The 14,511-nt window shown below is 40.1% G+C and overlaps 9 non-coding genes and 1 pseudogene across 9 annotated transcripts; 9 read left to right on the top strand and 1 right to left on the bottom strand.

The window, feature by feature from the left end:
- LOC134326480 (E3 ubiquitin/ISG15 ligase TRIM25-like) overlaps positions 1 to 14,511 on the top strand; it is a 514,462-nt pseudogene that overhangs the window by 447,705 nt on the left and 52,246 nt on the right.
- trnaa-ugc (transfer RNA alanine (anticodon UGC)) lies at positions 1,593 to 1,664 on the top strand. Its single transcript has one exon. It is a non-coding gene; the product is annotated as a tRNA-Ala (tRNA).
- On the top strand, positions 2,009 to 2,080 carry trnat-cgu (transfer RNA threonine (anticodon CGU)). Its single transcript has one exon. It is a non-coding gene; the product is annotated as a tRNA-Thr (tRNA).
- On the top strand, positions 2,640 to 2,711 carry trnaa-cgc (transfer RNA alanine (anticodon CGC)). The gene has a single exon. It is a non-coding gene; the product is annotated as a tRNA-Ala (tRNA).
- On the top strand, positions 2,808 to 2,881 carry trnaa-ugc (transfer RNA alanine (anticodon UGC)). Its single transcript has one exon. It is a non-coding gene; the product is annotated as a tRNA-Ala (tRNA).
- trnak-cuu (transfer RNA lysine (anticodon CUU)) lies at positions 7,224 to 7,296 on the top strand. The gene has a single exon. It is a non-coding gene; the product is annotated as a tRNA-Lys (tRNA).
- On the top strand, positions 8,097 to 8,168 carry trnaq-cug (transfer RNA glutamine (anticodon CUG)). Its single transcript has one exon. It is a non-coding gene; the product is annotated as a tRNA-Gln (tRNA).
- On the top strand, positions 8,476 to 8,547 carry trnaq-uug (transfer RNA glutamine (anticodon UUG)). Its single transcript has one exon. It is a non-coding gene; the product is annotated as a tRNA-Gln (tRNA).
- On the top strand, positions 11,784 to 11,856 carry trnak-cuu (transfer RNA lysine (anticodon CUU)). The gene has a single exon. It is a non-coding gene; the product is annotated as a tRNA-Lys (tRNA).
- trnan-guu (transfer RNA asparagine (anticodon GUU)) lies at positions 12,071 to 12,144 on the bottom strand. Its single transcript has one exon. It is a non-coding gene; the product is annotated as a tRNA-Asn (tRNA).

Below are 14,511 nucleotides of genomic sequence, written 5' to 3'. Positions count from 1 at the left end.
ACTGTACTTTACTGGAGTATAAAAAAATTCGGCAACTTTCACTTTTACTCCACTACATTTCCTAAAGAAATTGGGTACTTTTACTCCGATACATTTGCTGTATGCGAATTCGTTACTCGTTACTACAAAATAAAACGACAAGAATTTTTTAGCTAAACAATGTGAGATGTGTGACAGACTGCAGCAGGTTTGGCGAATCTGCGCTTGTAAATTACATCAGCGGTTAAACACATTAATGCGCAGATGCAAACGTTTTGTAAAAGCGCATCGTTCACTCAAAGATATGGAATAATCGTCATTTCAGAATCTCCCCGTCTAACACACTGATGTAAGTTAGGAATGATTAACAAAGTAAAGCCACAGCACCATTGTTTTTATTATTATTATTATTATTAGCATTAACATTGATCAGATATCTAGCTACCGATTACATTCGAACCACAAATAAAACGTTTCACTACATTAGTTTGTAATTAATTCAGTGCAGACATGATGTGTCCCATCATTTTTAAAAACTCACCTACAGACAAATATTTCCTCAGATAACTTCTGTATTACACTGACAGAGGAAACATTCATGGTGCTGAGGAACATGCACGTCTTTAACCCTTTAATGATCTCAACAAGAACTCAACTTTCAAAATTTTATGGATGATTTTTCAGCTGCTGCTTCAGGTTGACACATAAGTTAGAAATGGTGTTTTCTTAAAGTAATAATACCAATGTTTTTTACGTTTAACACACGCCAATCAGGGAGTAGATACAGCCCAGAAAAGATTATTTAAATACAGCTTATTTTATCCAGCTATTTAGATTATACTAATGGTTGAGCAGATCATTAAAGGGTTAAAAGTGCCACACGTTTAGTTAAACTTGCTTGAGTTTTGCTTTAAAATTAATTCTGCCAAAATTCTGTTGTTTTAGGTTATTGGGATATATACAGTATCTATAACTGGAATGTACTACCCAAATCAAAAAAATGGAACGGTATAGAAAAAGCAAATAAAATAGATGCAGTGTTTTTTACATTTACATCGACTCTTATTCCATCTTATATGAACCCAAAATATTTCATGTTTTGTCTGGTCAACTTCATGCTTAACATACACATACATGCATTTTAGGCTACAACACATTCTAAAAAAAGTTGGAACAGGGCAATTTAGTCCTCGTAATAAGGTTAAAAAACAACTAAATAATGACGTGATTTCAAATAGGTGATGTGAACAGCTGATTATAATCACAAATTGGCACAGATCATGTTCAGATGGAAGGAAGAAAAAAGCTTGTTAAGGTGGTTTACAGGCTTAAAAGAACAATCTTATATTTTTCTAAATGACCGCTTCAGTTTATACTAACAGCATTTACTTTTACTTCTACTTTTAATACTTAAGTACATTTAATATCAAATTACTTTTAATACTTAAGTACATTAAACATCAGATACTTTTAGACTTTTACTCAAGTAATATTTTAAAAGGTGACTTACTTCTATCTAAGTAAATTTCTGGTAAGATACTTGTACTTTTACTCAAGTATGGCCTTCAGGTACTTTATACACCACTGGAGGTTTACCCTAGGAAGCACAAGGTGGGGATGTAGCTCAGAGGTAGAGTGCATGCTTTGCATGTATGAGGTCCTGGGTTCAATCCCCAGCAGCTCCATTCAAAAGCTTTTTAATTAGGGACCATGTCTTGCCTGGCGCTCTTATTCTCTACAATAGAGCTATAGAGCCACAGCAATCCTGCCTTGTTACAAAAGGGGATGTAGCTCAGTGGTAGAGCGCTTGCTTTGCATGTATGTGGCCCAGGGTTGCATCTCCAGCAGCTTGTTGTTTCACTCTGCTGGAAAAAAGCTTCAAGTGGGCTTCTAAAGCCGATGGCTTTAAGAACGGTCACTATCAAGCTGGCGTTCTGCTTGTTGCTCTTGAACTTTAAGAACGTGCTCAGCTTCCAGTTGTTACTTTTGCACAGAACGTTTTTTCAACTTTCTGCCAGCTACCTAGAGAGGCGCGATGGCCAAGTGGTAAGGCGTCGGTCTCGTAAACCGAAGATCACGGGTTCAATCCCCGTTCGTGCCTTTAACATGCATGCTCTCATTTTAAAACATGACCAATATGCTCTAGTTCACATTCCCTCTAGGCTAATTTGAGAAACACAACTCATTTCCTATTTTCCCTTGCAGGTCTTATTTACCACATTAATGCTGTGCTTCCACACCAGCACATTTCCTCTACATAGGGATGGCAGCTTAGAGGTACTGCATGCCGTGCCTGTATGAGCTCCAGAGTGTCACAATCCCTTGAAATATCCATGTACTTAGTCAGACTCAATCACAAGCTTGTTTTAAATTTCAGTCAGCTGACTGAGCAAAGGTACAGGAGTTAGATGAGTTTTGGATTGGACTTTCTATTGGCTTGCATGACATGATGGAGCTTGTTAACCGAGTGTTTAATGTCTTTTGTAGCCAACCGGTTCAGAGAGCCAGTTCTTAACCGCTACCACAGAAGACTATGCAAGTGTGCTGTTAAATCTGCAATCCCTCACTTGATAGAGGTTAGAGATTCTTGCTCCTCTTTCTGCTTCTCTTTTTGCAAAGACTCTCGTACCTGTTGGAGGTTTACCCTAAAAGCAAAAGTAGGGGATGTAGCTCAGTGGTAGAGCGTGTGCTTCGCATGTATAAGGTCCTGGGTTCAAGCCCCAGCGTCTCCATTCAGTAGCTTTTTAATTAGGGATCATGTCTTGCCTGTCGGTCTTATTCTCTACAATAGCGCTATCGAGCCACAGCAATCCTGCCACTTTACAAAAGGGGATGTAGCTCAGTGGTAGAGCGCATGCTTTGCATGTATGAGGTCCAGGGTTCAATCCCCTGCATCTAGTTGTTACTTTTGCACAGGGACATATTTCAGTGTGTGACCTTTCTTTGCTGTGCTGCCACTGCCATGGGCTAAGGCGTCGCTCTCGTAAACCAAATCTCACAGCTCATTCACAGAGTGTGTCTTATTCGTGCTTTGTTTTTAATGTCACAGACAAAATGCTCCTTGAAACATACACTTGGCCATTAAAGACCCAATCACAAGTTTTTTTCTTTTGTAAACTTCACCTGACTGAAAGATCAACGGCTATAGGACAGCACAAGAGAACTTAATACATCAAATCTGTAATTCCACAGCAGCATCTTACTGCTACACAGGGATTGTAGCTTAGATTAAGCCATTTAAATATCCGGGTAGTTGTTTCAGACCCTGTTAGAACATCAAGTTCTTTTGAAGAAAATCTTGCTGCTCAGATCTTCTACTCCAGTGTCATTTACTGAATATGAGAAAACACTTATAAGAAGTCTTCCAATTTCTTAGGTATATAAGCAGGCTTATATAGTCTGTGTCTGCGTGAGAAATGTGAGCCTATGCCTAAACTTAGTTGAATTTTAATGGTGAGATAGCTCGAAGCTAAGTTAATGGTTAGGGAGCTGGGATTAGAGAACACACAAAAAACCTATATAAATACAGTGGGGTCAAAAAGTATTTAGTCAGCCACTGATTGTGCATGTTCTCCTACTTAGAAAGATGAGAGAGGTCTGTAATTTTCATCATAGGTACACTTCAACTATGAGAGACAAAATGAGAAAAAAACATCCAGGAAATCACACTGTAGGATTTTTAAAGAATTTATTTGTAAATTATGGTGGAAAATAAGTATTTGGTCAATAACAAAAGTTCAACTCAATACTTTGTAACATAACCTTTGTTGGCAATGACAGAGGTCAAACGTTTCCTGTAAGTCTTCACCAGGTTTGCACACACTGTAGCTGGTATTTTGGCCCATTCCTCCATGCAGATCTCCTCTAGAGCAGTGATGTTTTGGGGCTGTCGCTGGGCAACACGGACTCCACAAATTTTCTATGGGGTTGAGGTCTGGAGACTGGCTAGGCCACTCCAGGACCTTGAAATGCTTTTTACGGAGCCACTCCTTCATTGCCCGAGCGGTGTGTTTGGGATCATTGTCATGCTGGAAGACCCAGCCACGTTCCATCTTCAATGCTCTCACTGATGGAAGGAGGTTTTGGCTTAAAATCTCACGATACATGGCCCCGTTCATTCTTCCCTTAACACGGATCAGTCGTCCTGTCCCCTTTGCAGAAAAACAGCCCCAAAGCATGATGTTTCCACCCCCATGCTTCACAAAAGGTATGGTGTTCTTGGGTTCTTCTTCTTCCTCCAAATACGACGAGTTGAATTTTTACCAAAAAGTTCCATTTTGGTTTCATCTGACCACATGATATTCTCCCAATCCTCTTCTGGATCATCCATATGCTCTCTGGCAAACTTCAGACGGGCCTGGACATGTACTGGCTTAAGCAGGGGGACAAGCCTGGCACTGCAGGATTGGAGTCCCTCTCGGTGTAGTGTGTTACTGATGGTAGCCTTTGTTACTTTGGCCCCAGCTCTCTGCAGGTCATTCATCAGGTCCCTCCGTGTAGTTCTGGGATTTTTGCTCACCGTTCTCATGATCATTTTGACCCCACGGGATGAGATCTTGACCCCAAGGGAGATTATCAATGGTCTTGTATGTCTTCCATTTTCTTACAATTGCTCCCACAGTTGATTTATTCACACCAACCTGCTTGCCTATTGTAGATTCACTCTTCCCAGCCTGGTGCAGGTCTACAGTTTTCTTCCTGGTGTCCTTCGACAGCTCTTTGGTCTTGGCCATGGTTGAGTTTGGAGTCTGACTGTTTGAGGCTGTGGACAGGTGTCTTTTATACAGATAACGAGGTCAAACAGGTGCCATTAATACAGGTAACGAGTGGAGGACAGAAGAGCTTCTTAAAGAAGAAGTTACAGGTGTGTGAGAGCCAGAAATCTTGCTTGTTTGTGGGTGACCAAATACTTATTTTCCACCATAATTTACAAATAAATTCTTTAAAAATCATACAATGTGATTTCCTGTATTTTTTTTTCTCATTTTGTCTCTTATAGTTGAAGTGTACCTATGATGAAAATTACAGACCTCTCTCATCTTTCTAAGTAGGAGAACTTGCACAATCAGTGGCTGACTAAATACTTTTTGACCCCACTGTAGCTTTTTCTGTACATGCAGTAGTGGAGTATCATTTTATTTTCTCTTCTGAATGCGCTGGTGTTTTTCAAGACGACTTCAGTCACAGTAACTTCTGTGTGACCGTACTGGTGTCTATTAAAAATGCTGCTTCCAGTAAAATTTCATCCGCACTATAAGCAGCAATATGGGTCATCCTCTTATGTGAATGTGCTGGTGTGGTGTACTTAAAGAATATTCCTTTCACTAAAGTTCTCCTCAGACAAGGAACGGTGATATGACTTCTCTCCTGTGTGAATGCGCTGGTGTTGTTGGAGAACATAATATGCAATAAAATACTTCCCACACTCTTAACAGTGATGTAGTTTTTCTATGTGAATACGCTGATGCCGTTTGAGATTCTTTTCATGAGCAAAAATCTTTCCACTCTCTGAGCAGTGATACGGCTTCTCTCCTGTGTGAATACGCTGGTGTACTTTAAGGGCACTACTTTGAGTAAAACTCTTTCCACACTCCGTGCAGTTATACGGTTTCTTTCCTGTGTGAATACGCTGGTGGTTTAGCACTAGCTTGACTGAAAATCTGAGATTCTGAGGGCTATCTGTCCTCTTTTCATGCAAATGATTGCAGATAACACACTATTCAACCCACCCCCAACGTTTATCCCAGCAAACCTGTGAGTTACCTTTTCCTAAGTAATTCCACTACAGGCTGGAAAGTCTCAATATGGCTAGATTACATGTGCCACAAAGGTGGTGGGAAACTAAGCCTTGTTATGGTCTGACCAAACTCTGAACTTTGAATTTGTGAACTTGAACTTGTGATGTACAGGAGAAAAATGTACACAGGACAAAACGTAAAGGGTTCTGAACATGTTTATTTAGCACAGGATGCGTTAGAGTTGATTTTCTGAAAACCCTGTTAATTTTTCCCATTGGAAATCGCGCTTAGACCCAGGTCTCCAAATATGGGCATAACGAGGACTACAGAATGACGCACGACTTCAGTGGTCTATTGATCTAAGAAAGCAATAAACTAAAAAAGCAAATAACTTATGAGTTTAATGCAAATAACTAATTGATTGATTGATTGATTGATTGATTGAGTACTTTATTAATCCCCGAAGGGAAATTATGGTGTCGCAGCAGCAATAACAATTATGACAAAAAACATCACACAGTGACATTACAATGAGGTAAATAAAGAATCAAAAAATTAGTACAAATGTAAATACAAGTGAGATATAAAATCTTAAAATATACATATATGAAGAAAATAAAATAAAATAAAATAAAAATAAAAATATAATAAAGTATAACATTTCCTGTCACACTTGTTAGAGATCTCGGACTAACTACAGAATTTCTTTATTAATTTCTATATGAAATTGAGAAACCAAGGACACTAATTAGTGCATTTTTTCTAAGTAGAATTTTTCTCTGTTCTTGCTTGATACCAAATTTTAGCAGCTTAACAGTCACACACAGCACACACCCTATATTTCTGCACTCTATTGTCTCTAAAGTCCCAATATGCGCCCCTGCATCAATGGTAAACCAGACCAATTGGCATTATCACCTTTTTGCACTCATGCATTTTTTTCACAGATTTAAATATTACAAATCTTTAATGAGTTTAGTCCAAAAATGTTGGCCTGCTGCATATGTATTACACAGAAGTGCCATACCTGTTTACACATGTTTGTATGCCACCTAATATAAGCTCAAAACAGCTCTGATTTGCGAATACATCAGCATTACAAGACATCTGATATATCAGTCTGTTATCTGTTAGCAGGACATTACCAGCAGGAACTTCTACCTCTGTATGTTGTGAAATCAATTGCCGTATGGTGCATTCCAGTACCATGTATTAAACAGAAAAGCAATGCACACATTGTTTGAGCCATAAAGGTGTGTGTATAAATAAATATCTACACTGCACATGATGTCCCTGGTATCCCCTTGGCCATATACAGTGGGGTCAAAAAGTATTTAGTCAGCCACTGATTGTGCAAGTTCTCCTACTTAGAAAGATGAGAGAGGTGAATTTTGTTTGTTTGTAAACTGTGAATTAGTTCTTAATCTGGTCGTGATGTTAGTGAATTAAACCTACATCTCTCTGATGGTCTGACCGATGAGCTGTCTGTTCTGTCCTACTGCTTAAGCCTGGCTAGCTCAGTCGGTAGAGCATGAGACTCTTAATCTCAGGGTCGTGGGTTCGAGCCCCACGTTGGGCGACTATCTTCATTTAACATCTACTGAAACCAAAAGGCCGTTCTTCCACTTTGGACAGTCTGACTTATCAGGTGGATATTTGTGCTTGTAGGACTGTTGTTTACTGAATGATTTCAGTTACTTATTTCCACTATTCTGTGGAGCTACACATTGTTGTTGTGTCTCATAGCCGTTTGATCAACAGGCAGGTTGTGCAATAAAAGACACTCGTCCCTGGGTGGGCTCGAACCACCAACCTACCGGTTAACAGCCGAACGCGCTAACCGATTGCACCACAGAGACGCAGGCACAGCTGTTTCATTGGACGGTACACACGGGTCACATGAATTGCTAACTTTTACAGCAGGGCAATTAAGTTTGGCAAATAAAAATAATCACATGTTTCTGACCTGAATGAGAGGGGCATTAAAACGACCTCACACTTGTCAGAGACAACGTTTGAAGCCCAGGTTAATAGGACCTGCTAGTTAGAGAAGGATCACTTGTTTGTTAGTTTAAGTCCTAAAGTGGGTTTACAGCGCCATCTACCGGCCAACTGAGTCCTGAACTTGGTGCAATTTTCCAACAGTGGAACGTTTTGTTGTGATTTTGATACTTGGGTGGCAATGTTTAACTAAAATTACTTTTATTTAGTGTTTAAAACTTCTAAATTACCTCAGTTTGTTCAATTGATTTCAATCAATTATATCAGTCACGTAAGTTTAAATCACTTGAGATGTAAAAGTAAAGTCTGAAGTTGTGTAGTTTTGCTTTATTTACTCAGCAAATGGCGAATCATTACGTTTAGTTTTTGTGGTGTCAGGGTTCCATGGTGTAATGGTTAGCACTCTGGACTCTGAATCCAGTGATCCGAGTTCAAATCTCGGTGGGACCTTAATGCTTTTATTTGGGGCCCGGTGTGAGGTCCAAGATTGAGAAACATTAGCAGTTTCAGGATGGTAGCATTCAGCGCATGTGCAGTACAACAGAGAGTTTAGAGTCACCTTAAATGACATGTTAAATTCCATCCATTCATCCAGCCTGAATATCATAATAGCACTAGTAGTGTTATAGTGTTCCACATGTGACTGCTCCATCCCAAAATATAATCGCTAATCATTGTTTACAGCGCCATCTAACAGCCAACTTGCTCTTAAATGACTAATTATTCACTTTTGGGTTTAAGTAAGACCTCACTGTGTGGTTCCATGGTGTAATGGTTAGCACTCTGGACTTTGAATCCAGTGATCCGAGTTCAAATCTCGGTGGAACCTGGTTTTATTTAGGTAAAAACACTGTTATCAATGCTGAGTAGAGAATAGTGTTCCACATGTGACTGTTCTATGCCCAATTGTAACACCAAAAGCAGTGGCGGCTGGTGCAAAAAAATTTGAGGGGGTGCAAACAAAACAACAAATTAAAAACAAAACAATAAAAAAACAAGCCTTTAAAAGTAGCACTATTTGAACATGAATTTTGCCCTCCTTTCCTTCTGTCTTGCAAATTTCTCAATGACATTATGGTTAAAGTCAGTAATCTCAGTCACTAGTCTCTTCTCCATTGACAACATGGCCAATGCATTCAGCCTGTCCTGGGTCAAAGAGTTTCTCAGAAAAGTTTGAATTATTTTCAAGGTTGAGAAGCACCTTTCAGCTTCTGCTGTGGTCATGGGTGTGGTGATGAGGATCTTCAGGAGAGTGACAGTCTCTGAAAATACTTCTTCAAGATTATTTTCCATAAACATCTGGAATAGGCCCACAGCACCACAACAGGCTTTGAACTCTTCCCTGCTGTAGATAAGACTAAGCTCTGTCTTCAGCTTACCTTGATTGAGCACTGGATAGGCTTTTAAGGTGTTGCTCAGTGCATCTTTAGGAAATGCTGTCTTGTATTGTTCAAACCTGTCCCCCTGCAAGAGTGTGGCACTAACAAGGTGGTTTGTGAAGGAAAAGCGCTCACTGGTGTGTCCCAGTATGATATCACAGACCTAGAGAAGGATAAACATGAAAATTATGAAGTGATCATAATTTATTTATTTCACATCTAAATAGTTATTTTTCCATCACTGTTGAAATTTAGTCATAGATCAAGTCATAGAAATGAGTTTGCTGCCATTTTCAAGACAAAATGTGTTAAAGCATTTTTGGAACAGAATTTTTGTGGAACAGGTTTATAGAAAATTCAGGAACCAAATGTTATGAGAATTTGTTTTATTCCATATTACCCATATATTGCAGTACAGCAAGAATAATAACATATATTGCTGACAAGCATTACACCAACATACACTGATCATTCATGCATAGCATAGAAACAGCTCTAAACAAATCTAATTGGACTGTGACTTCCACAACTCACCTCTGCAGCAATCCTTTCATGGTCTTCTACACTGAGTGTCCGACGCTTCTTTACTGGCTGACCGCTACCTTCACTGCTTTGTTTAACCATGGAATGGAGAGAATTTCTGCAAAGGAAAAAAATTACAATAAAAATAATAATAACAATAATACTAATAAACAAAAGAGGAAAATGTACAACTATTACCTGATCTTTTGAATGTCCTGCTGGAACTGCTGAATGCTCTCCTTGATACAAACTGAATCTATGACCTTCTTCTGGAGTTTGGAATAGAGGAGGTCCACATGAGGCATGATATGGTGGAAAAGCTGCAGAAAGAACTTAAAATCCTGATCCTCCAGTAGCATGGCAAACGCACCTGCCTCTCTGACAGTAACGGGGTCAAAGTCACCAGAGTCTCGTATGCTTTCAAAACAGCGAATGAGGTCCTCTCTGTGTTCAAACACAGTATTGATGGTACGGCTGTGAAAGTTCCATCTGATATTGCTGGATGCTGGTAGTCTGTGCGCCACAACTTTATCAAGAATACTTGTGCGCTTGGGTGATCTGGAAAAAAAGCTGGCAAATCCACCAAGGTTAGAAAAAGAAATTCTCACTTTGGTTATGTGAGAAGTAGCCTGCTGCATTATCAGATTGAGCTGATGTGCGTAGCAGTGGATGTAGTGTGCATTTGGGTACATGTCTTGTATCTTCTTCTGAACACCTGCAGTGGCACCCCTCATCACGCTGGCTCCATCATATGCCTGGCAGATGAGCTTACCCTTTTGATCCTCAGGAAGGATAGTTGCAAGACGTTCTTTTAGGGCTGTAGCAATGGAATCAGCAGTGGCCGACTGCAAAGGGATGAACTCAAAAAATCTTTCCTGCACATTGTTTTTAGCATCAATATAGCGTAGTACAAGAACAAGCTGGCACTGCGTGGCAATATCCATTGTCTCATCTGCCTGGATTGAAAGAAAATCGCTGCCCTGGGCTTCTTTGATTATATGTTCCTTCAGAACAGACAACATACAGTCCAGTAGCTCTTTCTGCACAGTTTTTGAAGTTCCCTTAAACACAGTGGCATTCTCAATGTGCTCTCTCAGCACTCCATCAAGAGAAGCAACAAAATCCACCAGCCCTCGAAAAATTCCGGGATTATCTGAGCTCTTACTTTCATCATGGCCACGCAAGGCCAGCTCAAAGGCTCCACTAAATGTCACACAGTCTATTAATCTAGACAGGATGTGCTGATTTTTTGTCACCTCTTCATTGTGCCTTCTAACAGCGATCCTGTAACCTCCTGTAATCCTGTAACCTTCATCTTACAACTAACTTCATCTGCAACTAACTGTTAAACGTGAACCAAGCTGATGAACCGCAGCTGATTGATCAGTTAATGAGTGGACTCGGGGATTGTCCAATCACACGGCGTTTAAAAAAAATAAGCCAATAGTGACACACTTCTAATAAGAGTGGGTGTATATTGGGCGCAGAGAGCTGCGCCCTGTGGAAAATTGAAAACAACCATTTAAAGAGCAGCCTCAGACCATGTGCTTGCCAAAAGTTTATGCACGTACATAGACACTCGTTAGACCGGCGCCCCGCGCATGGGACGTGTGCACGATGTAAACAATTAAATACAAATATTTATTTATTTAAAAAATGCTATCATGACCATTAGATAAACAGTTAATTAGACAATTAGACAAACAGAATAATTAATTTCATAATTATTTTGCAGTATGTAATTTACTTATTTTAACATCTTAATAATTTTAAGGGGGGCGGTGCCCCTGCACCCCGTATTGGCCAGCCGCCACTGCATTTAGGGATGTGTAATGTGTCATTTTAGGACAGCCCATCTTATAAAACTTTTTTAAACTGTATAACCACTGAAGTTGGCATTAATTGTAAATTCTATAGACCAGCCTTCTATTAATCACTAACAAACACCAAACAACATCATACTGCAAATCTCATAACTCAACACAAGTCAAGGTAGTAGTTTAAAAGTGACAGTAAGTCTGTGTCTGTTTCTGTTACTTATTCTGAATTGTGTTTGTTTGTAAACTGTGAATTAGTTCTTAATCTGGTCGTGATGTTAGTGAATTAAACCTACATCTCTCTGATGGTCTGACCGATGAGCTGTCTGTTCTAACATGCTGCTTAAGCCCGGCTAGCTCAGTCGGTAGAGCATGAGACTCTTAATCTCAAGGTCGTGGGTTCGAGCCCCACGTTGGGCGAGTGTTTTCATTTAACATCTACGGAAACCAAAAGGACGTTCTTCCACTTTGGACAGCCGGTGTCCAGTGACTTATCAGGTGGATGTTTTTGCTTGTAGGACTGTTTTTTACTGGATGTTTTCAGTTAATTATTTCCACTATTCTGTGGAGCTACACATTGTTGTTGTGTCTCATATCCGATGATCAACAGGCAGGTTGTGCAATAAAAGGCACTCGTCCCCGGGTGGGCTCGAACCACCAACCTTTCGGTTAACAGCCGAACGCGCTAACCGATTGTGCCACAGAGACACATGCAGAGAGGTTTCATTGGACAGTACACATGAGTCACATGACTTGCTAACTTTTACAGAAGGGCAATTAAGTTTGGTAAATTGAAATAATGGCATGTTTCTGACCTGAATGAGAGGGGCAGTAAAAAGATCTCACACTTGTCAGAGACAATGTCTGAAGCCCAGGTTAATAGGATCTGGTAGTTAGAGAAGGATCACTTGTTTGTTAGTTTAAGTCCAAAAGTGGGTGTAGCCCATACAGGGATCTAACCCGCGACCTTGGCGTTATTAGCACCACGCTCTAACCAACTGAGCTAACCAGCCAGTTAATCTACACTGTTTATCTACACTCTTTAGATCTTTGCACATAATTCTACACTAACTCCATTCAAGCAGCTGCATGGCAGCACAAAAACCATTAGAGATTCTGTACACTTTCAGTGAAGATCTGCAGAAATGAGCGGCTCCTAAACTGAATTTGGTTGTTATTGCACCAGAAATGCAGCAGTTTCGTGTTATTTTAATGATCCGAGATCTCCGTCCTATTTGAGACCATGAATTAATGCAGTAGGTCAGTATGCTCTCCACAGAGCAGTGGTAGAATGCCACCAAAAGCTCCATGTTCAGGTTGGTTTTCCTGAGTGTTTTCAGGTGGTGTTTGTGGTCCAAGTGAGGTCCTCTATGATGTGGCTTCCCAGAAACTTGAAGCTGGATACTCTTTCCACTTTTTCTCCTTTGATGTTTAAGGGAGTGAGGTTTTCATGGACATGCTGAAGATTTTACTGGTGGGCACAGTCTCTGAGTTCTCTTCCTGGGATCCCATCAGGCCCTGCAGCCTTTCTGACATTCACAGATCTAAGGGTTCGTCTGTACAGTAAGAGAGTGCTCACTGGTAGCTGGTGTGGTTACAGCAGCTGGATCCATCCCTTGTGCCTCAAAGCGGGCAAAGAAATTATTTAGATCCTCTGCCAGCGAGACGCTGTTAGCTGTTTGAAGATCTTTGGTCTGCTCTGTATCCTCTAGTGATGTTGGAATAGACACAGCACCAGGTATTATATAGAAGCACACGCCCTCTCTGTGACTCTTACCGGAGTCTTTGTTTCTGTCTCTCTGGTGGATTGAGCAGCCTACTAATTCAATAGCTGCATCTGGCACATCTGGATTAAGCTAAGATTCTGTGATTATCATCATACACGTTTTCTGTATAGAAGTTGGCGATGTTAAACTTAGTCTCAGTTCATCCATCGTTTGAAAGCGACCTGAGATTCGTGACAAACAGACTTGTTAGCGGTAGTTTGTAAGGGGCTCTTTAGCCTTGCTAAGATACCGGACCGGCATCTTCGTTTTTGTCGTCTCTCCCTCCATTGTCTTCGTCACCTTCTGTTGTGTGTGGTCTCAAGTTCGTCTCGGCTGTAGGAGAGGAGACTTAATGAGTGAATTCAGTTTAAATATTAATTTAAAAAAACTTACCCATGATGATTTACCAGGTCGTTTGTTACAGTTTCCTTTCCAGTCGTACCTCCACAAAAACCAAAACACTCAATCTGTAAAAGAAAGACACGTGCATGAATGTGATGAGGTTCTAAGATCTCTGAATATAATCCTGATCATCCCTAATGAACCCAAATGTAATTCATACTGCACATTCACTGCACTATACTGCACACCCAACATACTGACACTCACAGTTACCCTTATACTGCACCTCTATCTGTTACTGCACCACAGTCAGTATACATACTGTAACCAAATTTATTCAGGTACTGTACACCACACACACACACATTTTCTAATGTTGTGCTCACTAATAAAAGTCAAAAAGTTTTAAGGGTTTTTTTCTGCTCTTAAACATAGTAGAGAGCCACCTAAGAACACACCAGGGTTGGGTAAATTGTCAAAGTGCATCTTTTACAGGGACTATAACAAAGTACATACATAACACATAAAAAACAGTTTAACGTAGAAAGCACTTACTAGTCTAGAGGTTCATGTCAGTGTTTTAACTGAGGTTCATTGGCAAGTGGAGCAGTGAAATCCTCAATTTGTTTTGGATCATTTTTTCCAAGTGCATTTGTGATGGACCTGAGTAGGTCGAGCTTTTCATTATGTTGTTGTAGCAGCAGCTCTAATACAGTCAAAATTTCTCTCTCCATTACTGTTAGTAAAAAATAATTTACAATATTCAGTTTCTAAATACACACACACACAAACACACACACATCTTGTACACACGTAATACACACACATCATACACACACCTTATACACACATGTAATACACACACACATCAGTACACAATCACACGTCATACACATGTATGAGGTGTCAGTACCAGGGTGTGTCATGGTATTGGGGTGTGTCAGTATCAGGGTGTGTCATGGTATTG

The sequence above is a fragment of the Trichomycterus rosablanca genome, chromosome 14, assembly GCF_030014385.1.
Source record: "Trichomycterus rosablanca isolate fTriRos1 chromosome 14, fTriRos1.hap1, whole genome shotgun sequence".
NCBI lineage: Eukaryota > Metazoa > Chordata > Actinopteri > Siluriformes > Trichomycteridae > Trichomycterus > Trichomycterus rosablanca.
The sequence above is the reverse complement of the archived record's forward strand: the minus strand, read 5'-3'. Positions and strand labels throughout refer to the sequence as shown.